The sequence below is a fragment of the Vidua macroura genome, chromosome 5 (genome assembly GCF_024509145.1).
Source record: "Vidua macroura isolate BioBank_ID:100142 chromosome 5, ASM2450914v1, whole genome shotgun sequence".
Taxonomy (NCBI): Eukaryota; Metazoa; Chordata; class Aves; order Passeriformes; family Viduidae; genus Vidua; species Vidua macroura.
This window is the reverse complement of record NC_071575.1, coordinates 17649088-17673573: the sequence shown is the minus strand read 5'-3', so window position 1 is coordinate 17673573 and position 24486 is coordinate 17649088. Positions and strand designations below refer to the sequence as shown.

Below are 24486 nucleotides of genomic sequence, written 5' to 3'. Positions count from 1 at the left end.
CTAAGCAAAAAAGCACATGAAGAAAGTCTCAGGCCTTCCTAGAAGTGCAAAGAATTTAAATTAGTGCTTGTAAAATGCAACAATGATAAGACAGGTAGGTAAAATTCTCAAATGTAATACCAAAATGCTTGAAATTTTTGCCAGAGGGGAACATTTTCACCCTCTTGCTTTCCTTGAGAAACAATTCCCTTTAAATTGGATTGAAAAATGCAAGATGACTCTTTATGTGTGGATTACTGCTACAGGATGACTGCCAAAACAGTCAACTACAGTGAACAAAGTAGGAAATATAATTATTGCTGCAATTTCAGATCACAGAGAAAGAATTGTAGCTGCCTCTAGGAATAGCAGAATTATAGCATTTAAAGGAAACAAATTTTTAATTTTTCCAGCCACAGAATCCCACAGGAGAGAGCTCATGGGGTAGAGGAGAGCTTTCAAAAAGAGATGAAGTTGAGTCTGCAATCCAGTATGCATGTGCAATATCCACAGTTTTTTGTGTGACAGAAAACATACAGGGATGTCACACTTGGGTTCTGTGTACTGATATAATGCCTGTGTCTGCAGCTTGTCAGCAGATCCTTATGGAATCCAGTGAGGCTCTTCACAAGTATGGCAGAAGCTGCTTTGCAGTCAGCCATATGGTCAGAGCAAGAATGAAAATTAGAGTCCACCTATGAGCTTCTCTTGCAAAACCTTCTGCTGATCATTCATCATTTTAACTGTGACTGGCATTTTAAGAGGCATATTCTACCTTTTCTTTAGAGACAGGCACTTGAAGTATCTGGAGATTATAGAATGTGAATAGCATATTAATATATGCCCAACATACTGGTATATACAAAATGTTTCTAAATGTTTCCAAATGAAACCTGAAAGTTTCCCAGTGGAACAATTTTCTGCTGGAAATTGTTGATTCTACGGTATGAAAAGTCCACTGTGAATGTGTCAGGCCTGTCACAACTGTGGATGGAAATGAGGCAGGTTGGTTGGTCTGCAGAGAGCCTGTGCAGCTCTTCCAGATCCCTCGCCTGCCAGCTGAGTAGGTGACAAGCTAAAAATGCCATCTCCCAAACTGGAGTTTTTCAAGTATTTATCTTCTGTAAGTTTTCTCAAATATTTGATTTTTAATACATGTTAGTGGGAGAACTTTCTGCTCTCTGACTCCAAACAGAACAGCAATTCTGTGTTCTTACCAGCTCAAGATATGCAGCACAATAATCAGCACCCTTCCAGCTTCCAAAGCAAAGCACAGCACTGTGAGGGCTGCTAAGGCAGAAATGAGCTCTGTCTCATTCAGACCCAATACACCCCTTCAGACAAAATCCACTTGCGGAATGTCCCTCAAGCTGCTCTGGTGCTTTCCTTCTCAGCAAAAGCTCAAAGCACACAGGTCCTATTGCTATCAAATCTCTCTTTCAGTCCTTTTAGGCTGCAGCTTTATTGGCTGCACCTCCGCGTCACCACCCACTGCACAGATGCTTCCTCATCCTAAGGACATATTTAGATGCAGGGTATAGGTGGGATGGGGCAAATGAGAAGAGCTACCTCCCTACAGAAATCATAGAAGATGGAGGAAGGAGACAAGAAATTTTTATGTATGATTCCTTTGGTGCTTCTTTCTCCTCTGGGAGTCCCCTCTGTGGTGTGGGACTCATCTGAGCCATCTCTATCTCCATTGCACCCACTTGCTGAGGACACATGTCCCTTCTGAGAGGCAATGGTGGGCTGTGGGGTTTGTAGGGGCAGAGAAGGGAGTTGTGGCAGTGGGGACTTGTAAGAGCAGGGTGACACAGTCTGTAACAGCAATACTGAGGAGAGGAAGGGCTGTGTTTACTAGGAGCAGTGAAGGGACATCGAGCCAAAGCTGTCAGAAATCTGGGGAAGGCAGATGGGATGGGGGCCAGGACAGGCTGAGAAGCAAGGGGTTTCCATTCTGAGGCCACGCACATGTTATTGTGCAGAGGGGCAGTGCGTGGTGCTCGGTGCTCAGTGCTGACTTCTTGCGTAACATCCTGGTCTGTTGCGTTAAGTGGGAGCTTGTGCAGGTCCAAGATGTCATGTCTGCACACTTATGTATGCAAATATATCTCCAGGAGGCTCTAGATCAAAAAAAGGAGCTTTTGGACTTTTCTACAGCATGCTGCTATTCAGGGCCTGGTATATCTAAACCACAGCTATGAAAGAGTCAGAACCTTTCCCCATATAGATCTGTGTTCTCTCCAAGCCCTGGTGGGTAGCACAGTGGGTAGGAGAGGTGCCTTGCTCAGACTCTGACTCTGTATGATGATTGTTCAGGATGCTTATAATTTACTTTCTGCTTACCTTATAATTTACCTTTATAATTGGACTAATGTGCAGTTTGTGAGCAGGGTAACCTTTGCAGATCTTCTTGGTCATCCTGCAAAGCAATGCCAGTCCAAAATACACTGCTATGGATAATATCCAGGGATATTTCCGAGCTGCCTGAGCAAGCCCTTGCACAGAGGACACATTCTCCAGGATGCTTTGACATGACCCAGCTGTTGGGTTATAGGGATGCTTCCCTTACTCCTGTGAAGGAACCTGTGAATGGATGCTGGGTGAAGGTGGCTCCTTGACTGTGAGTGAATACTGGAAAATACATAACACCAGGAGTAAAATGAGCTAAGAAAACATGTTGAGTAGAAGAACAGAGCAGACAAAAGCCTTGCCATAGCTGAGTCTCTTTGGAAGTGTGAGTGATGCAAGGGAGTATGTGCACGGTAACTGACCCTAAACCTGCAAGCAAAATGAAAAGCGTGGGTAGCTGGAAGCATGGGCTTTTATCAGGGGTTTTTGTCCATATGAGCTTTCATTTGGAATGGGAGTGCATAAATTCCGTGATCCTGGAATTAGTGTAAATTCTGTGTAAACAGTGTAATAGTGTAAATTTTCAACCAGAGTAAAAAAAGAAGACAAAATCTCAAGAGGGCTTGTGAAAGTAGAAAGGACAAAGACCTCCATATCTGGCAATTCTGAGATGTTAAACCAGTCCCTGATGGAAGACTGGATGGTGCTAGGAGGCAACAAAACTCAGTGAGTGTGACCAGAGAGGGAACGTGAGCACAGGATTTTCTATGGTACCCCTTGGAAAAGTATTCTGAATTTCCTGATGGGAGAAATCACTGAGTCCAGTGAAAGCCTGGGTTTGGTAAGGAACCTGATATGCTGCAAGAGAAAAAATCTGCAAAAAGGTATTTGGCCACCTTCCCTTTTCAAAGTCAGCATCCACCAGAAATGACACAGAGAAGTGCTAAAGTTGCAGCAAACAGCAATAACCAAGACAGTGCCGACATCTGAGAAAAGGCTGTGAGAACTGCAGCGCTGTGCTCTCTTTGCAAAGGCAGTCCCAATATAGTAATGAAGATGCCTTCATCATCATTAAAACTGGGCATTTCTTTGTAGCTGCAAAGAACAGTTCTGCAATAGAAGATGATTATGTTGTTGGCATCAAAGGGTACTACTTGAAGTGAACTTGCACAGGAGCATGCTAGTCTGATGTCAGAAAAAATTACATTAGTATAAAAAGTAAAAATAATGGAAGTGATAAAGCAGGGAAGTTTAGGATGTATGGGAATGGTTGGTCTTTTTAAGGGAAGTGGCTGAATTGAAAATATGGCTAAAAGCCCAACAAACTTAAGGAGGAGTGGTCTGTAAGGATCAAAACCAGCTAACCCTTCTCTCCAAGAAACCATTTGAGGGTACTTTCCTGGGGTGAGGAAAGCTGCCTAGCTGTAGGGTAGAGTGGTAGGAGTCAAGTCAGCCTATGATTCATAACCCTAGAAAATTCCCTTTTGGTTGTAAGTGGAGAGTAAATAAAGAAAGATTTTATTCCTCTGGAAATCATCAGGTGATGAAGCGTGTAAAGCTGGACACATACGATCTTAAAGAGTAAATAAATGTTTAAAAATAGATCAGTTCCTGTTACTGTGAGGGGAAGAATTCTGAGACAGTGGGCATGAACATTTAGGCAGTGGAAATTTTCAGCTGCATTTAAACTCCATAAAGCCATTATCAGATCTTTGTGAGGAACCAGTACCAATGAAGTGTAAATTACATACTGTGAAGATTTGTTAATGCAGGTAGATCGCAGTGTTGCCAATACTGCCCCAGAGACAAGGAAAAAGTACCACAACTTTGTAAGAAATTTCAGTGCCTTGTTTAGTTCCAACAGCTCAGGTCTTGAGAGCACTTCTGTGCAAGATGTCCAGTGAATACCAGATGAGAAACTGAAGATTATGTGAAGGTAATTTAGGGATTTAAAAGGACTTGAGAGGGGCCAGAGAGGTTTTATCTTGAACTCAGAAGAGCAGTGGTATTGAAGAGGCTGTCAAAGCTTTTCACATGCATACCAAAAATGTAAAATGTAGGCCACGTCAAGTGAAAGAGTTAGTGGTACAAGGAAAACTGTCCCCTTGCTGCCTGGAAAAAGCAGCAAAACAACCAACACAAAAATAAAACAATTCAGTATGTACTTGTCCTAAGCTATTATTCTCACTTCCTCAAGTTAACCTTATTAGAAGACACTCCAGCTAAGTAGGTGATCATGCATATGAAATTTGTTTTTCCAGACACCGTACACCTGACTTACTTAGTAACATCTGACTATAGGCCAGCTTAGTAGGCATGGATTTTAAGTAGTTTGCATGGATTTTGACATGTAACTGCTAGTTTTCTTCATCCATGATTTAACAGATGGGTTGAAAACCTCATTAAAATAATAAAGAACAGAGTGAAAGGGATGTGGGTTATAGTTTGATCTGTATTAAGCTCTTCTAAATCACAGCATGGCATCTACAGGGTGAGATGCCTCCTGCAGGCTTTTTGCTCAACAGAAAACTGGAGTCAAAAACTGGGGTCAAAGTGACTTGGGATTTGTGGTTAGTTACATGAAAGGACAAGTAGGGCAAACCAAAAATCTCAAAGCATTTGCAGCTTCCTTTCTTCATGAAATTATTTTATTCACACGTGCTGAAGAAGAAGAGCTAGGGATGGGCTTGGCAACACAGGAAAATACTCTGTAGTAGGAGACTGCCAGGTCAGGTGGACACATATAATGGAAGACAGGCAATCTTCACGTTCCGCATGGGAATGCAGCAAATCAGTCATTTTGCTCAGCAAGGCTTCAGATGAGTTACAGCCACAGCGGGTGAGAGATGTGACCCTGGCCACGATGTGACTGATAGACTCTGCACTGCTCTGCACATGGAGAAGAGCTGGTCCACGTGATAGCAGAGGTTGCCTCAGAGGGTAACTCAATGTACTTGTTTGAGTAGGCAGTGGACAGGTTATAAATATGCAAAATTTGGTATTATGTTGATGTTTGTTGATTCCTATTACTCTGATACTTGCTTGAGAAAGGAAGAGGTGAGGGTCTGTGCCCTTGATGGTCTCTGACCTAGGCCAGTTAAAACTGATCCTTTCCCCATTTGGGGCCTTACTTTGCTCCATGCATGTCAGATGACAACTGCCATTCTTTACAGTATATGAAGCATCTCTGTATCATTGGTTGTGGGTGATTTCCAACCCACTTGGAACAAAATTTTCTGGTCTATCCTGATAATGCAGTATCCTTTTCCATAGCTGTGGCAGAGACCAGGTTGTTGGTAGAGCAGGGAGACTGGATTTCTCTCTTGCTCTGGATATGATCCCTCCCTCAGGACCCATGATGGAGGTTAGTAAGAAGAAGTTTTAACATTTTGCTGCCTGTCAGTTTGATCCTGACTCTCCATTGCTTCTCTGGTGGTGTCCCTCTGAAATGTAGACTGTTTTCCTGTCCCATTCCTGGGATAGGGGGTCTAAGCACTACAACTAAAACTCCTCATGATTACCAAGCCTGTTAAGGACTGACTTATCAAGGTTCTAGGTGGACCTGTGGTCTTCCAGCCAGTGGAGATGGCTTCTAACACTCATAGGCTGTATGTCTCTGAGATGCTCAAATACCAGCAGCATGCGTGTTGTAGTGTGCTCTTCCTCAAGCACTCAGTGGATGCAGGGAGGAAATAACACCTGTCTTGCATACATTTATCCCTCCATTTTATGGAGCCCTTGCCATGAGTATTTTTTAGTATGAACCATGGGATGGGAAGCAAAGAGAATCCCCAAACCAGAAGAGAAGATTAAGGGGAGCCTGTTCTACATTCTAACAGTTAAATCCTTCACTTTTGGAAGCTGGTGTTCCTGGCAGACAAAGGAAGATAAAAGAGCCATTGCACGAGATTACTGTGTTTTCACCTTAATATATTACCAGGTGAAATTTTACTGATGCAATTCAACTTGAATTTTAACTGTAGCTTTTTCTACTTTTATGCATGGAAGAGGGGGAAAGAAGCATGCTTTTAGTATTTATCTTCAAAGGATACTTTTACACATTATGATTCAGTAAGAGGCCGAACAGAAGGTTCTGCTTTTCTTGTGTACCACACTCTTTAATCACCAGAGACACACAAGGAGGTCTGGGGGCTTTTAGTGTGGAGGTGGGTGCTGGGGAGGAGCACTGAGATGCTTCAGCCGCAGAGGGGCCTGAAGGCACAGATTCGCAGAGTGCTGTTTCCATGGCAGTGCTATGGAAACAGGTTCTGCTGCTCACTGCTGCTCAGGGTGGAATTTCAATGTTTCACACAGCCCCGGTACCCAGGAAACAGCAAACCTGCAAACAAAACCCCACCAAACCTGTAGATGCCTCACTAGAGCACGGTTTCTCATTCAGTCTGTACACCCTACCTGCTGCCCTGGGGGAGCAAAGGACCAGCAAGCACAAATCAGCGAAAATTAGAACTTGTTACACACTTGTCCCCCCCCCACCTCCATCTGGGCCTCTCAGAATAGTTTTGGAGGTTCACATACATTTGACCAAGTCTAGAATCTTTGATCTGTTGTTATATGTAGACTGCTGAATGCAGTTTGGAAGCCCCAGGCAACGCTACAGTCTGGAGGCAGAATGGCTGGAAAGCAGCCCAGCAGAGAAGGACCTGGGGGTGTTGGTCAACAGCAGGTTGAACATGAGCCACCATGTGCTCAGGTGGCCAAGAAGGCCAGTGGCATCCTGGCTTGTATCAGGATTAGTGTGGCCAGCAGGACAAGGGAAGTGATTGTTCCCCTGTACTCGGCAGTGCTGAGGCTGCACCTTGAGTGCTGTGTCCAGTTCTGGCCCCTCAGTTCAGGAATGACTTTTGACAGAGAAGGACGGCAAAGCTGGTGAAGGGGGAGAGGGCAAGTCCTATGCAGCATGGCTGAGGGAACTGGGGTTGTTTGCCCAGAGAAAAAGAGTCTCAGGGAGGACCCTATCACTCTCTACAACTGCCTGAAAGGAGCCTGCAGCCACATGGGGGTTGGCCTCTTCTCCAAGCATCCAGTGACAGGATGGGAGGACATAGTCTCAAGTTGTGCTGGGGAGGTTTAGGTTGGACATTAGGAGGAATTCCTAAACAAAAGGGGTGATTGGGCATTGGAATGGGCTGTCCAGGGAGGTAGTGGAGTCACTGTCCCTGGAGGTGTTTAAGGAAAGACTGGATGTGGCACTCAGTACCATGGGCTGGTTGATGAGGTGGTGTTTCATAGATTGAACTTGGTGATCTCAGAGGTCTTTTCCAACGTAATTGATTCTGTGATTCTGAGTGTATTGCAAAGAGTGGGAATGCAGAGGGCTAAACCAAGAAAAGCTCTCTTCTGCTCTTGGCTTATCTTCATGACCTTCTCTGAATAACTTTGGTTCCCCATGCCTCAATTTCCCCATCTGTAGAACGGAGAAGGTAATGATACCTTCCCATAGGCTGGACAAGGTTGACTTCACTGGTCAGTGCAAGCAAGTCCTTGCAGGATTTGGGCTACTGTGAAAGTTGTTTAGCTAATGTTTGGAAAGTAGTTTGAGGCCCTCTGGTGAGAGTGATTAGGTAACAGCCAAATTTTGCCACCCTTCAGATCAACAGCCTGTAAAAAAAATTACATAAAGCTTATGCAGGCCTCACCCTCTTGTTCCCTCTGATCTGTGTTTCTCCTGCAGGATGGAGCACTGGCACTGTGATTCATTACATGGAGGCTGCAATACAGCAATTTTAATGGTAATACTGGGATGGTTAGGTCTGCAATACCATAACATCCCTTGCACAGAAACAGAAAGGGAGATAGCATAAAGGTTGATCTTTGATTTTACAACCTTTCAGTGCTGGCTGACTTTGATCACTGTAGCTTGGAACCCAGCAATCAGTTTAGGCTACTTAAAATTTGTCAGTAATTTGCCTGGAATGCTGCTGAGTATATCCCTATGCCAGTAACAATGTCCAAAAACCTTTTGGTTGGTGGAGGCAGAGTCAGAAAGAGCCATGAAAGGCAACCTTCTACCCTTTCTCATCCCTCTTCTGTACCCAACAGTGCCACTTTTGGACTCTGGAGCTCCTGGATGTCACCTCCTGGGAGCCTGTATTAAGGTGTGTCAATCTTAAATTCCCAGGGAGCTGCAAGAGCATCTGTGGGTCACCCCACTGGTCTCTCTGAACTCTCCCTTCTGCCATCCCAGCCAGTACAGCACACTGTGTCAGGTCAGCAAGAGCAGACCATGCCTACAGCGAGGTACTGGCTTCTGAGCACGTGCCCTATGGAGTGGAGAAGCACAAAGCTGCCTGTGACAGCACGGTCATGCAGAGTCACCGCTGCGTGTTTGGCGATGCTGCGTGGAGGTGGAGAGGAAGCAGAGAGGGAAGTGTGGGTGTTGAAGGTCCCACATGCAGGTCCACTGCTCCATTAGCTGCCTTGGGGAATAATCCCCAATCCTTCTGTGTTTCCTTAGCATGCTGAGGGAGCCAGACAGGAGGACACAGCACCTCACAACCTTTGAAGGCTCTCAGGATGATGGTAATAACAAGAGATAATTTGCTGCAAGAGCTGTCAGCCTTATAAATACCAAGCCTATGACAGTAATAACAGGATGGTCCTTAGTCATATGTTGGGGAGAGGATCTTGGAGAATCCTTGGGGGCCCTGGCTGTGTTGTCAGAGCAGCATCTCCTCACTTGCCAGGGATGCAGGCAAAGCTGTGGGCATCTCTTATCCAGAGAGCAGCCTTCCCTTTGGAATCAGCTGCCCCTCTCCCCCTGCAGAGGAATTGCCTTCTGCTTAATAAACGTCTGCTTGTAATATTCTGAAACAAGGAGGCTAATCAAAGGCCCCATTCTGTGGAAGAGGGATGCTAAGTGACAAGATTAATTTCAGTAATCAAGCAGCTTAATTTGGACTTTTTTTTTTCCCTTCTTCTGTGTTGCTGATGGAAATTGAGGCAAATCTCATTCTGGAGACACACTCTTTCCCTGCCTGATACCATCAACCTCCAGTATTGAAAATGCTTGTGTAGGGATGGGAGGATGGGGAAGAAAGAAGTGTAGGAAAGGGCCACATAGGACAGTGTCAGTGAATGTGTGTGGACTGCTGTGAGTGATGTTTCTTGAGCATCTTTCCTCTGGAAAGCTCCCAGAGTGTTTTATAGACTGCATCACGAAGGCTCTAGTCAGCAATGAAATGCAGTCATCTTGGCTGGATTGCAGCAAGTCTTTGAAAGGACATGGAAATTCAGCTGGTTAAGAGAAGGCAGGCAGGAGGCTGTGATACCACCAAAGGGAAATCATTAGATGTGAAACTGTGTGATGGCGTGGAACTTATCTGAAACACACCTGTGGCTCAAAGGTCTCACCCCTGCAATGAAGAGTGAATTATTCTTCATCCTTCAGTGATATGGAGCGCTGAGGGCCCCTTTCCTCAGCTCAGGGCTGGTGCCACCAGCACAGCCTCTTACAGAGCTGTGCATGGCTCTCACTCATCTGCCTGGCCACTGCTGCTGCCATCTCACTTGCCCCATGTCCACCTGTGGAACCTCACCAGACATGATGTCACTGAGCTCTGGTATCACTGCAAGCTGAGAATGTGATCACTTGGGGGCCTTAGCCCATTTTGCCCATTCCCTGATCACAGAAGATAGTGGAGTCAGCTGGTGAGAGGGTTGCAGAAGAAATCCCAGAAAATGTGATTTTTGGTGAGGCAGAAAGAGCTGAGTCCCTGCTCTGGTGTCATGAGGAAGCACTACTCCTTTAGTTGCAATTTTGGCAGGGGAATACATTTCCAAGTGCCATAGCAGGACTCAGGACTGGGTAAAGCCCTTTGGAGTAGGTAAAAGTGGTGTTTTTCTTGGGGGTAGTTTTATGCTGGCCTAAGGCTGAGGTGTGTGCGTGGGCAAGCAGGAGAAGTCTAATAATAGCTATTTACTCATTCAAACGCCTGTGATCTGAGGAAGCCTGGACGGGCACCCAGTGGCGTGTGACAGAGCCCTCCAGAGCCAGCCGAGAGGGTTTAAGGGAATGACGTCCTTGGCCGAGGCAGGGAGGTTTCGGGTCTGGCAGCTGTCCATGCCAGTCTCTCCAATCCCCCTGCCGCTGTCAGCGCACCCCTCTGCTGCTGCCACCTCTCTCGCGTGTCCCCCTCTCCCTTTCACTACGCGCGGGGGGCACTTTAACGTGGCTGCACCCCCTGCCATTTCTGGCAATCAATTTTTCAGGGACAATCCGTGATGTTTTCCTGACCCCCCCTCCTTTCCCTCTTCTCCTTCCACTCTCTCCCTCCCTCCCTCCCGCTGACTTGTTATTTTGTACTGCAGCTGCCCGGAGGATTTTAAATAGACCCATAATCGCACAGCAGCTCCTCTTGGAAGTTTAAATATAACCTCCTTGTTAATCTCGCGCGTGGCAGCAGCACAGCACCTGGGGAAGGGAGGAATGGACGAGCACTAACCCGTGGCTTTACATCAGAACTGGGAGGGCTTAGTGAAGTTATCAGGAAATTGCCTTGTTCATTTTAACCAGAATAGTTCTGAGGCTGGTGCAAGGTGCCAAATTGATGATTTTTGCAGCACAAAATGATTTTCTTAGTTACCATCCCAGGCACATCACAAGAGAAGGCTGCCCTGAAGCTGCCCTCCCACTTGCCCTGGCTTGGGCCAGTGTCTCACCCCTGCTCCAGGAAAGTCCCCCAGGAGGCAGTGGGCAGCTCAGACTTCCTAAACCCTTTGCCTTTCTGCACCAGTGTTTGCTGTTCCTGCGGCAGTTCTGTGTGTGGTGCTGAAGGAGGTGTTTCAGCGGGAGACCCTGCAGCTTACTTTCCAGATTGTTTCGTGGCAACAGACTGATTTCAATATAATTTCTAGTTGATGAATTAACTAATTTACCCCTCAGACTGGAGCAGTGTTTGCTGAGCATCACAGTTCGGGGACACTACAGAAGAGATCACAATTAATAATGGATTTTCCCAAAGGACCTGTTCTAAAAGAGCAAATCTAGTGCTCAGTAGTCCATTAAATGTAGTGAGACACTTTCAAACAGGAACTGTTGCCTGTTGCTTTAAGCTAACAGGATCCCTTCTCTTCCTGCATCTCAAATGCAACCATCTTCTCGTACAGAGGGACAAGGGATGTGTGTGAGGGATCATGTCCTAACGAGTTCTTCTGCTGTTGCTGGAAGGAGGATCTAGATGGTTGTTCAGGGATGTGGGTTGTATTTCCTCCAGTCTGCTGAGCTGGTGCACACTGGGAACTTTGACACACACTGACACCAGAAAGGTTGTTTCTTTATTTTTCTCCTTTGTAAAATATAGAAATAAACCAAACCAAATCCTAACCAAACCAAACAACAACCCCCTAAACCCACCAAAAAAAAAAAACCCCAAACAAAGAAAATGAAACAAAAATCTTTCTTTTAATTGATGTTGAGCAGTACCTAGAGAATAAAGTAGTATCATTGATGCTAAATTATCCATCAATTCTAGTAATCCAGCCATAGTAATTGCTGAGCTGGGGGACTAATTCACAACACATAATTTATTCAGTGAATTTAGCTGCTTTTTCTGCTCATGGAATATCAATTGTGCAGATCATAATTTCCTCAAATTTATTTGAATTTATTTAGTGAACTTCTTGGAAAATATTTACTCTATGGATTGATACAGGCTGCTTTACTTAATTATGGTTGGTCAGAGACATCTATTTGGTATTGTTTCTATTCCCTTGTTGAATGAGCACACAAGCACTTCTGTCTTGAATACTTGCATATGAACATGGTAGATGTACACTTCTGCAAGTTTTTGCAAATTTCCATACATGAATATGCAGATAAAACTCCTATATAGGAGCACTGACAGCAAACAAACACAGACAAGCTAGGCTTAAGTAATTTTGCATTAAAAAAGTGAATTAATATTTTTAAAGGGCCTAAATTACCAGGACAAAAGTTGTATTTTTCTGCAAAGTAACCTAGTCCTTGGTAAATATCGTCTTGAATGGCAATAATGGGATGTTGAATCATAACCTAATAATTTTCCTCTTTGCCTCTTTCTCCTGATCAGTGCAATGATTTCCTGTAGCAAAAGGAAAGATTGGACATTTATTGTATGAAGACTGTTTCTTTTTTAGCTGGATGTATTAATGTGACACTTGCTGTAAATGTGCTTGTGTCCTTCAATGGGTAGTGCTTGTCTGAATGGGAGACCTGATTTTCTCACTTCCATTAATTGCCTGTTTCCAACCTGTCTCCCTAGCTCCCTCTTTCCATCTCAGAAAGATGTAGTGTGGTTAAACCGAGGCTTTCTAAATGACAGAATTGCAAAAGTTTCCAAATGTTTGGCTCTGGTTTATGGCGTAGAAGTGTGAGAGATTGTGTTCATAAGGACATTTGTGCACACGTGAGAGTAAGTAGTGTAGCGTGATCACCACAGAGTGAAACAGGGAACAAACAGGAAGAACTGGACATTGTTGAGGACCACGATGTAGAAGTAGGCTGAAGTGTGCCATTGTGAAGTCTGGGACCATGCAGGTAGACATGTGACTCCAGTGCCTGTTTTGGAGCCTAGCTTTGGTAGAACCCACACTAGATCTTAGGGACTTGAGCAGCAGAAATTGTTTGGAGAGTGCAACACTAACATATTTCTATTTCTTCTAACTGGTCTGGATGACTTTGCACAGTCTGCTAGGCTGTATGGAAAGATTCTTTGTTGCTCCTACTAATTGATCCTAGAAACAATAGGATTATCAGTTATAAGCAAATGAAAAAGAGAAAAAGTGGGAGTATTATTTACTGATGTGATAACTGAGTCTTCAATATGAGACATCAGCATAAAAGGCAATTATATTCCTAGGTGCCAGGCAGGATGTTCCCTGCCAAGGCAGGGAAGTGTCAGTATCATTGTAAAAGTCTCTACTGTAATTTCCTCTGTGTATAATTCCAGTTATTCCAATTAAAGGAAAGTGGAGCCAGAAAAGTATCTGGTTGGTAGAGAGAGGGAAGAACACATTTTACAAGAGGAGAGTAAGACAGTGTAGCTTGCCTAACCTGGCAAAATGCAGTCTGAGGAAACAGAAAAGGCTGCCCTCCACTAAAACAAAAGTGGGGTGAAAATACCCTGGCAGCAATAGTGCTCTTCAAGGTAAAGAGCTACTGGTGAAGGTATTGACTGGCTAGGAAAGGGCTTCAGCAGAAAGTCATCACTACAGCAACTTTCAAATCACATGGGAAAGTGAGAAACCTAACTTCCCTCCAGTGAGGGCATTATTGGTTCCTGGAAAGAGTAATATGGAAAGACTCTCTGGGAAACTGGGGCTGGGACATCCTTCCCAGACTGCTGTCTCTTAATTATATCAAACCCCATGTAGGCACTCTGCTCTTTGGATTTAAGAGGACCATAATTCAGTTTAGTTCAATTTTCTTCTAAGGGTTGCTTTAATTTGGAAGAACTGTGTCCATTCAAGGCTAATGTGATTTAATGAATTCATACTAACCTCACAACTTAATTTGGATTAATTTTCCCAACCATTTCTCATCAGACAACCCTTTAGATGTAGTAGAAACGGCAGAGAAATCTTGAGCAGCCCTGCTTGTGATTCAGTTCTAAACTGGCAAGTAGATTTTCTGCCTGAAGAAGGTCTGAAGAAACATCTGGCCGTGTCTAACATGCCTCTCCCTGGAGAGGTGCAGAGGAGGGTGCAAGCTCCCAGGCCCAGTGTCCCAACTGTTCTCTGGTGTTTTCCCTTCCTGCTGTGGGGGCTAAGCAGAGAAGCCTGGTGATATCCTTGTTTGGAAAGAGTGTTAGTGCTGTCCCATGGGAAGGTGTGCTCTGTGGGACTACCTGTTCTGAAAGATGGAGTTGGGTGTGCTTTGTGAGTAGCATTTGGCATAAATCAAGGGGAGCGTGGGCTGTTTGGCTGTGTGCTACCTGCACGTAGAAAAACAATACCTTGTTTTAATTCCCTGAACTGCATTCCATTGCTTATGCTTGCCGGCTTCTAGGAAAGAAAACGCATTTCCCTGTAATGCTGTTCTAAGGGGTTTACAGCTCAGCTGCGATGGGAGGTGTTATTTCTGTCACCGCTATTAGTTGGCACATCTTTATTTGCCTCTTTCTGGCTGGCACATCGTGGGTGGGAAATCTGTGAGCCCTAATCTGTCGGGCTTTGGAAGGTGCACAAAAGGTCACTGCTGGCAGCCCTGGCCGTGGCGGGCAGCGGCGGGAGGATTTAGCGGTGTCGAGCATGGAGCACGGCCGCTGCGGGAAGGGACCGTGCTGCCGTGGCTCTGCACGTTGCCATGGAAACAAAGCTGGATCCTTAATCGGGATGCGTGTGGACGTGAAGCCACCGTCTGCTGGCCTTTTGGCCTCACCTCCTGCTGCCCCAGTCCCAGCGTGGTTGTGACTGTCCTGTGCCAAGCGCGTGGGAGGGGAGCTGGTGTGGAGGGTGCAGGAGAAGGGTCCAAGGAGAGAGGTTAAAGTTATTCCCTGAGTCCTGGGAGTGGAAAACACCTCTGATGAGGTGCTGGGGGCAGAGGGAGCCTGAGGAGCAGGCAGCAGGGGTAAGTCTGCCGTAGCAGCTGTGGTGGGAAGCACTCTGAGATATTGGGGTGCCTGGACACTGCAGGAAGGGAGTGAGTCTTGAGAAGGTCATTGCTACATGGTATCACGTGTGGACCTTTAGATAGCACCCAACAGGCTACCTTGAAGAATGGTACAATTGTATCATAACAAATTTAGCTCAGGGACTATACTGAAACCACTCTGCGGCTTCAAGGACCCAAGGTAATACTTCTGCAAGGTGTTGCTGTGCCTTATGGTCTTTCTAGGTTGTTCAGGTTAGCTCTTGCATTTCTGAGGTAGGGATGTGGCATTATACAATATAGACACGGTTTTGAAAGGTCTGAAAATGTGAGGAGGCTGTTGCTGGGGAATTAAAGCAATTGCATAGTGCACTTAGAACAAGCTTATGCAAAAATGGGTGAGCAAAGAGATCTCACTTAATGTATTCCCTCTGCACTGTGAGGAGTGCGAAGAAAAATTTGCTAAATGAAAATCTTTTCAATTGTAATACCTAGCTCAATCCACACCTAGAAGAGGGCATTTCAGGGAAACCCAGAAGCTGTAGCAAAAGCTCTTGACACCTCAAGAGGTAATAATCTACCTTTTGAGTTCACAAAGACTGTAAGATAACTGATAAACTCTGAGAAGGTGGTTTTCTGGAAGCTGTAGGATGGAGGATGTTGCCCACTTGCAGTCCTGAAAAATCCTCTACCAAGATTCACCATCAATGGTATATGTCCATATCCCAGCAGGAAGGATTATGATCAGCCTGCTTAAAGTCCTCCTGACACTTCTGTCTGAAATGCTGTTCATGTTAAGTTTAGACTGTAAATTTGCACAGCATCACTGTGCCCTGTTAAAATGCTGCTGTCAGACTTCCCAGAGAAGTGAGGACTTTCTTTGTCCAAGTCCGAGATACACAACTGACCTTGTGTAAGGAAGCAAACTGCCCTGAGAAGGACTGAGTCCAAGACTGGGAGGGCTTGTATGATTAATTTCTATTGAAACAGACATGCTGGTGCTTATGGATTTAAATGAAAATCTTCTGGGGACTCAACAATTGATGCATAGCAATGAAACACACAAATTACCAATGGGCTGTGCAACCACCCCCGGCCCCCTGCCCCCGAAGACAGCTGAAAGGGAACACACAACCCTTGATTTAGCATCCTCAGCACTTTATATAGGAATGGAAAGCATAAAAATATGTAGAAATATTGCTTACTTTTTCTTCCTTGGGTGTTCTAGAGTTACAGTATAAAGAGAGATTCAGTACGAAGGCCATTGAGGAAAGGCCATATTTTTCCACTGATGAATAGAGAAGTTTGTCCATAGCCTAATGAAGAATGCACAGGGAGCCTGACCATATTTTCACCTCCATTTAGAGAGTATGATAACACTATGAAGTTAGTGGGATTAGCCTGAGGAGCAAAAGCACAGAGATCTACTGTCAGCCCTTAGAAACTGCTGGGTGACATAACAAGAGCAGTTGGACACCAAATGAGCTGTAGAACGCTGGGTTGATGTTTTCCATGTAGTGTGCTTCATTCACTGAGCTTGCCCAGTCTGCAAGGCTGCATGCCTTGAAGAGCACCAACACCAAGATAATAAATGTACATCGTTCTTCAACTCTGCTCCTTCTACTCTTAGCACACAGAAGAGGAGAATGTCCTCTGAGATAAAGGGTGCACAGCTACTGCTGCAGGCTCCTGCGCAGTGCAGACAAATGCCTAGTGTAGGAATACACACATCCTGAAGGCACTGAGATAATGAAAAGGTTGAGCTCCTTGCACTAGCCACCACTCCTGAAGGAAAATTTTTTCATCTCAGTGCTTCTCAGAAGGAGATATTCAGTTTTATGTGAAAAAGAGAAAAAACACTTCCCACTAGCAAAAAAAAAAAAAAAAAAAAAGAAATCTTAAGCTAGATGACCAGAGTGATGTCTTTGTATCAGCTTTCAGAATTGTTTAGTTGCAATAAACATGAAATAAACCTTCCTGTGGCTAAACCCTTCCCACAAATATTCGTTCTTATGACCTACCTAAAGAAAAGACAGTTTTGATTTTGTTTCCTTTTTGGTTTTTTTTAACCCAAATCTTCTTGATATATATTATTTACATGACTACTTGTCTCCATGGAAGATGAGTCCTGAAGGACTGTATTTTGTCAGAAAGAATAAAGTCTGTTAAAACTGTACCTTGAGTGTTTTCACCCATGGTTTGAAGGCATCTGTTTTCCTCTGGGCTGTGGCCAGGGCTGTGTAGTGAAGCAGCCTGTGTAAACCCTGGCTTCTCCCTGAGAACACGAACCAGAGGTTTAATTAGCTCTGAATGCATGTGTGGTGATGCAGACACTGCTCTTCAGTAAGTCTGGGCTGCACCATCATCTGATTTCATAGGGATCATTGTCAGGTGCTAATTCAGGTGCTGCCAGCCTGCATTGGAGTGTCGCTGGCATACTGGAGATGAGACACTTCACCTGTTTTGAGACATCCTGCAAGTAATTGCCTTTGTATACATGGACATGTGTATATCTGTGTACACACACACCTGTGTGCAGTGAGAAACCAGGAGTGCAGGAAGACAGAAAATGACTTGGAGTGGAAGGAAAGACAAAACACCACAGCCTGTGGTTCCTCCCTTGCAGCCTGGACATGACTTTTTTGTTTTCTCCCCTCATATGGTCATTTGTTTATCTTTTGTCACAGGCCCTGGCCAGGCCTATTCAGACTATTTGGGCTATTCAGACTGAATATCTTGTTTCTCCCCTGCTTGCTGTAGCCCCTGCCGATGCTTCCATCTACTTCCCACTCCCCATTGTGCCAGAGTGTGTGGTTAAGAAAGAGGACAGACAAGGAGATGCAGGAAAACAAGACGCACCAGCTTTGCCTTTGAGTCAGTCAAAGAGCTATTTCTATACCTAACACATCTCACTCTGGCTTTTATTCTCTTAGATGCTTTTGTTACTCTTATTATTAAGACCAGCAGAGGCAAAGTCTTTTGCTGCTCTATCATTCCCTTTCTCTGCTGTGTCGATCCTCGACAGAAATCTCAGTGTCTCATGTGCGTGTGTGATCTTGAAAAATATACAGCAGTTCAGTCTCAGCCTCAGGTTTTGTTTAAAAAAGTTCAAAGCCTAATATAGATAGAAAAATTTGAATTCAAGTACAAAAAGTGTCTTATTTATTATACTGCTGCTTTCAAGTTTTGTCAAGGGCATATTGAATATATAGATATATATTAATGTGCAGGTACGTATAGAAAGAACCTGAATTCAATTATGTGTGCTTCGGCACAGAGTTTAGCTGACTGGAAATGGGCTTCTTGACTTTCATCATCCAACCAAAAAAATATACAAAACTGAAACTTGTATCATCCTTATTGCAAAGTCAGCCAGACCAATTCCCACCTCCAGATCCTCTTAATCAAATCCTGAGGAGTGTAAATGTTCATGTGCTTAGATCATGGAAGTGGACATAATGGTCCTTACAGCACCAATCACTGTTGCAACTGTGAATATCAAGTACTTCAGGAGTAGTGGGGAAGATTTCAGACTCTAGGTCTACAAGTCTCCTGTGGTCTCCAGTCTTTTACCAAGAACAATTTCCAATTCTTCGGAGTTCAGAAATGGCCGTTCCATTGATACAGAGTTTGCCACAATTTCTGCCTCAGTCTCATAACAACAAGAGCTGTGAAAAACAGCGATTAATCATCAGGACAAAGAAAAGGGATGGAAGAGCTATGATCCCAAACAAAAATAATAGAAAAAAAAATGCAGCAGCTGTGGATTTGGCAGAAGATGCTGCATGTGTTTGGATGGGCATGTGTGCCTGCAGGAGACTTCATGTATTTGTGAGTGTTTTTATCTGTAAAGCTGTAGAAAACCTCCTATTGAGTTTTTGAGACTTAATAGATGGGAAGTCAAGAAGATTTGAGAAGGGAGCTTCTTTCCTGTCTAAAATCTGTGTAATAACTCCATTGGTCTCAGAGTTTCCATTGGGGATGAGGAGAATCAATAATAATTTAAAACTTTGTGAATCAATTCGATAAGCAAGACAGACATGACAGCAGCTCCCCAACAGGGGCACTCCTCACTGGTTGATTAGGAAGGAGAGCTAGGTAGAGAGAAGGTAGGTGCAATTTTCATTCATCCTGGAACACAAGAGGTAACTAGCTATGGCCAAAGCAAGCTCTAATGGGGATCGGGTCTTCAAGCATATTGAAATCTTTATTGTTTCAGCCAAGGACTCTCTCACACATTACAGTGATACAGTAGCTTTCCAAAGCAGGGACTTAATCCAGAGGCCTGGTCGAATGGGTCAGGAATACATCTTCTCAGACTTGGAGAGTCCCCAGCTAGACCTAATACCAGAATAAGGGTCACCAGGATTGTGCAGGCTGGGATTTGAACTAGTTAGCTCTCCTGATTTGGCAGCTCTACTGGACACGAGCTGGAGCTTCCACACAGTGCTGATGAATAGATGCCTTAGGGCCAGTGCATGGTTTCTGTGCCTCCTGTTGCCTGGTACAGACATACACATTCTGTGCTAATGAGACAGCTGCTTGCCAGCAGCATGTCCAAACAAAAATGGAACAGGGTACTCTTTCTTCATTTTATGCCCAGATTATTTCATCCTGTTCTGAAAATATAAGGCAGGGGGTAAAATCCCTCTTAAAATAAAACCACACAGAGCTGCCTTCTTGCCTGGTATGCAGAACAATGATTTGGCATTCCTCCTGTCTCAGCCCTTGCTGTAAAACACAGGTTGAAGTGAGCTGAATCAGGTTTGGGAGAGCTCAAGGCAAGAAGGAATTGCACTCTGAGCAAGCAGCACCTCCTTCCCAAAGTGATGGAATCTGATCTGGAAGGTGCGGTGGAGGGAATTGTGGATACTCACTGTCTCAGAAAGCTGTGAGTATGAAATGGTGAATGCTTACTCCCAGGCTCAGGAGGAGAAAAGGTGGGCTCCCTTCTTGCTGAGTGGCCCCTCAGTCCTGCTCCCCTTCCCAAGCATCTCTGTGGTCCCAGGAGGCTGTCGGGGGATAAGTCCCGCACTGTGGTTTGAGTAGTGACGCCCAGCACCAGTCTTTGCAGCTCCTATGCTGCCGTGCCATGCCGGGCCGTGCCGGGCCGTGCTGTGCCGGGCCGTGCCATGCCGTGCCACAGCTCTGGCAGGCGCAGTGCGGTGCCTCCCAGTGGGATGCCAGCGGTCGAGAGCTTGCGGCCGCAGCGTCATATCGTGTGCTCTGCCTCTCTCTCTCTTCCTCTTTTTTTTTTTTTTTTTTTTTTTTTTACATTTATTTTTCTTTTGGGATATGTTCAGAATATCAATTATGACTCTTAGAGAAGAGGCAGCCAGGTATGAGGTAATGGGAAATCTGGAGTCTTTGCAATCTAGTCAGACCTCAGCTCTTGGTTTTGTCCACTTGCTAGAGAGCTCTCCTGTTTTAAGTGAGTGGGTTGTTTTTTGTTTTTTTTTCCTTAAAGTAACAGAATTGTCCATTTACTGCTGTCCAGGATGGATGAGGCTGAAGCCTTTTATTGCTCCTTGCCTTAAGGAAAGCATCCACAGACTTTGCGTGCAGCTGCTCGCTCATTTGTACTCTAAGGCAAGCCAACTCTGATCCAAAGGGTATAAAAGTTATATCAATGTGTTAAACATTACCTAAACTGGTTAATAATACCAGCCTGTGAGAAAAGATTAAATTCTGGTACAATATTACTTTAAACTGACTGCCTTACTTCAGCTGTCCATCTTAGAGCATAGGCACAGCCAGCTTCACTCTGCCCATAAAGGCTGACTAGACCGTGGCATCATTAGGACTGCAGGTGCCATCTCTTAGGACAGAGAAAACAACTAACAGCTTAGCCTGCAGAAGGTTGCTAATTAAATTAAATAAGCAAGGCAAAATTTGAGAGATGGGGGGTATCACTACTTTATGAGAGAAGAGGAATAGAGGCACTTAACAGACACACTCTGACCTGTCCACAGCTGGACCATAGTGAAAAGAGATCTTAAGCTCCTGAGAGGCTCAGGGGGCATTGGATGCAATGCTGAACTTCCAGGACTTATGTAAATTGACTCTGTGAACCTTTGGAGGTTCAGCTCACATGAAGGTTTGCTTATAATAAGAGACAAAAGGTATACTTGATGTATAGGAGAGTAGTTAATTTAGAAATGATAAAAAAGAAATAGTATTTCACCGAGGATAGTTGATTTGAGAAATTTATTCATTGACATCTTGCCAAATAGTGTGACTGGACTTTTTTTTAAAGTGCTGGATAGTTTTATGTCTGCTATTGATTAATAAGGCTATGCAAAATGACATCCCATTCAGCTTACAGTCAAAATGCAGTCCTTAGTCTGGAGGGTAAGACAGCCAAAAAAGAAGAGCCAGGCAAACACCATGATGTAATCAGATAGATGAGTAATGGGGCAGTCTGACTTTCATTGGTTTTGGGCTGGCAATGTCATTAGGCCAGCCTAGTGGGCTTCTCTGAGTTGGGACAGGGAAACTGGTCCTGGGCTGTCTGCATTGCCCGCATGACATAACATCACCTGGTGGATGGACTCTACTCAGTGTGGCCAGTGGTCTAATCTGTCCATGTACTTTCATCAAACAAGGAAATACACACCTACAGAGGTGAAAATGGAAATGTAACAGTCCTGGTGGGAAAACTGTTTATCCTGGCAGCTTGCTAACTGCTGTTTCTCCTCTGTGGAAAAATGCTGGTATCCATGCATGATGCTTTAAGAAGCTGGTACAACATACCACCATATATTAGCCTGCTTTTACCAGTCATTGTTTATAAAAGTCATAAATTTTACACCCCTCTTGAGCCAAACAACTGAATTTCTCTGAACTGTATATATCAGACAATGGCTCTGGTATGTTTGATTCCTTCATCTTTTTTATTAACTGCTTGCAGTATAGAGTGGAACAACACCAAGATCAAGATTACAGAATCTAGGTTATCTTGTGTTTCCTCTGTTGCAAAGTCTTTTGAACAAATTATTTCTGCAGACCCTAAAGTAGAAAGTGGAAATCACTTAGCTGTTTTCAGCCCTTGAGTCATCTTTAATTGGAGACTTTTTTGTTGCATCTCTCAGGAACTCCTTGGTGCTGGAGCACTTGGACTGTTACCCCTGGGCTGGGGCTCTGCAGCAGATCTGTTTCCACTGCTATAGAGAGATTAATGTCCAGTCCATGACTGGGATCTGTGTATATGATGAAACTTTCATGTGTAGGTAATATCATTATACATGTGGATTTGATATATTTGTTGTCATTAACTGTGCTAACAATTCTAGATTCTTCATTGCAATCAGTAGCCATCAGGGATTGTGGCTTCCAGAGAAGACTTAGAGAGTCGACAACCATTCTGCTAATAAATTTATCACAGTATATCCTGTCTTTCTATCAGCGGCGACATTGAACTGGGTCTCTTGCTATCACTCATCCACCAGTTCCTGTAACCATCAACTCTGAGCTATGTATCCTTCTGTCAAATAAGTCTAGTGTGTTCAATAATTATTGCAAGAAAAAGGGAGGGAACTGATAAACCACAAAAAATATAAACCCACATTTGTTCATCCAGCAAATTTGAACTTCCCACTGGTAGCACGTTCCCAGGGCAGCTTGGAGGATTTTCACTAATAATGATCCACTCATCAGTGAATCAGAACATGGGAAAAGGATTGCAGGAGGTCATGTGCTATGCAAGTCAAAACCATTAGTAACCCAGGGAACCTATTTCAGTAAAACAGGAAAGTTTTGAAATCTTATTAAATAGTATAAACTAGGCAGAGTCATTAGGAAATTACACAATTCAATGTGCTCCAACTTACATTGAATAGGTTTTGCTGTGAATGTATTTGTGGTAGTGTGAGTGTGTATATGTCTGTGAGATGCAGATACTCTGTTTTAGATGCCAATTCCACCAGGAGGACATAATATTAGGTCTGTAGTGTCACCATGTTCTCATAGTCTCTACTGCAAGCATTCAAGAAAGGACTCACACAGCATGATACAACATGTAATATAAAAGCCAGAGTTTTATTGTATTGACTTGTTGAAAACTAAATAAAAAAATTAAATTTGGAGAGAAAAAAACCAAACAGATGGAGGATCCTGACTGTAGGCTAGCCTGAGGCAGTAATGGATTTGTGGTAAGATAAACAGAAGTAAATGAACACTTAAGCAACAAAGATCCCGATTTCCTGTCAAATATGTTATAACAAACGGGACTCAGACATATAGGAAACTAAATTATAAGACGTTGAATTGTTGTGGCATTTTCCATCATGAGCAGTAAAACTCCCAGTGAATCAAGTATCCCACCAGGACTGTGACAAATAGGTACACAGTGTTGTCTCAGTTTTGAAGAAAAGAAATACATAGGTAGGGAAATGAAAGCTTGTGTTTTCCCAGAAGTTGCTTGGTGCTCACTCACTGCTTACTCACTCCTTTTCCCACCCCACCCCCCACCCCCCCCAGACTGTGTGGTAGACAGGACTGAAATCTAAACAAGAGGCAGCCCTGTGTGGTTTGGCTGTTGGTCATAGAGTAATTTTGCAAATCAAGACTGTACTAAAGACGCGTGAACAGCTTTTCTTCTAAATCAGGAAAATGAGAGGAGGGCTTTGGAAAGTGACAGTAGCCTGAGTCATTAGGATCTGATAGGATCCCCTCTGTGAGCTGGAAAGGAAGGGCAGACCCCAGTTGTTAAATTATGGCTGCACAGGAAGCCTAATGAAGCAGCAAATGTGGTTAAATATACAGATGTTCCAAAAGCCTAATGAAAAGGGGCTACTAGCCTAGCAGTACAGATTGTATTAGTCCTGCACCTGTGTGGAGACAGCAGAGTAGGGCATTTTGCAATGACATGGTATATTTCTCAAAATCCTGGAAGTAAACAAACGCTCTGGACTTGCTCCTTACTCGAATTCGTTGTGCATAACTTGACACACCTTGCCTTTGTGGAGTCTGGCACTTTGACTGAAGCTAAAGGACCTTGTCACCCCTAGCAAAAATGTGTTCATGGACTGGCCACCAGAGCATGGAGCACAGAACCAGATTACATTCAGGAGGGCTGTACAGAGGAAACATAGCATGCTGATCTCCTCACTCGCCAGGTCAGCAGTCAATACCATGGCTCAGTGGAAGGCTGGCCAGTTCCTCAGCATGAGCAGAGGAACACTGCAATTGTTTCTGGGGATCTTGCATTGCCCTGCTTTGTGAATGTTCCCCAGTCTGCCCCATGCTGAGAAGCAGTTTTGCTCTGGATTGTGAGATCCTGTTTTTAAGGCAGTAATTGTATTTGCTTGCCTGGGGAATCTAGAGTGCCTGTTAGGAAAGGACTTGTGAGAAAAGCTCCCTGAGGACTTCTCCTGCTACATCTGAGGTAAATGGCTCATTAAATGGCAGCGATTGGTTTAAAATGGTGCAACTGGAGGAGGGCTCCCGGGAAAGTCACCTGTAGCCTTGCAAAGGACGTGCCTCTTCAGTGAGGTGTGGGTCAGACCTGGCCTATCTGCAAGTCTGAAGAACTTAGAAGTGTTGGTGATAGTACTTTAAACTGTGTCCTA

General features: G+C 44.3%; 1 protein-coding gene and 1 long non-coding RNA gene across 2 annotated transcripts in view; one reads left to right on the top strand and one right to left on the bottom strand.

The window, feature by feature from the left end:
• The window catches only part of GRIN2B (glutamate ionotropic receptor NMDA type subunit 2B), a 170596-nt gene that overhangs the window by 21413 nt on the left and 124697 nt on the right, over positions 1-24486 (top strand). The gene's annotated exons all lie outside the window — the stretch shown is intronic.
• Positions 6472-9825, bottom strand: LOC128807220 (uncharacterized). Its single transcript, XR_008437086.1, has 3 exons — positions 9683-9825; positions 7989-8059; positions 6472-6670 (listed from the first exon to the last, which is right to left on the bottom strand). It is a non-coding gene; the product is annotated as an uncharacterized LOC128807220 (long non-coding RNA).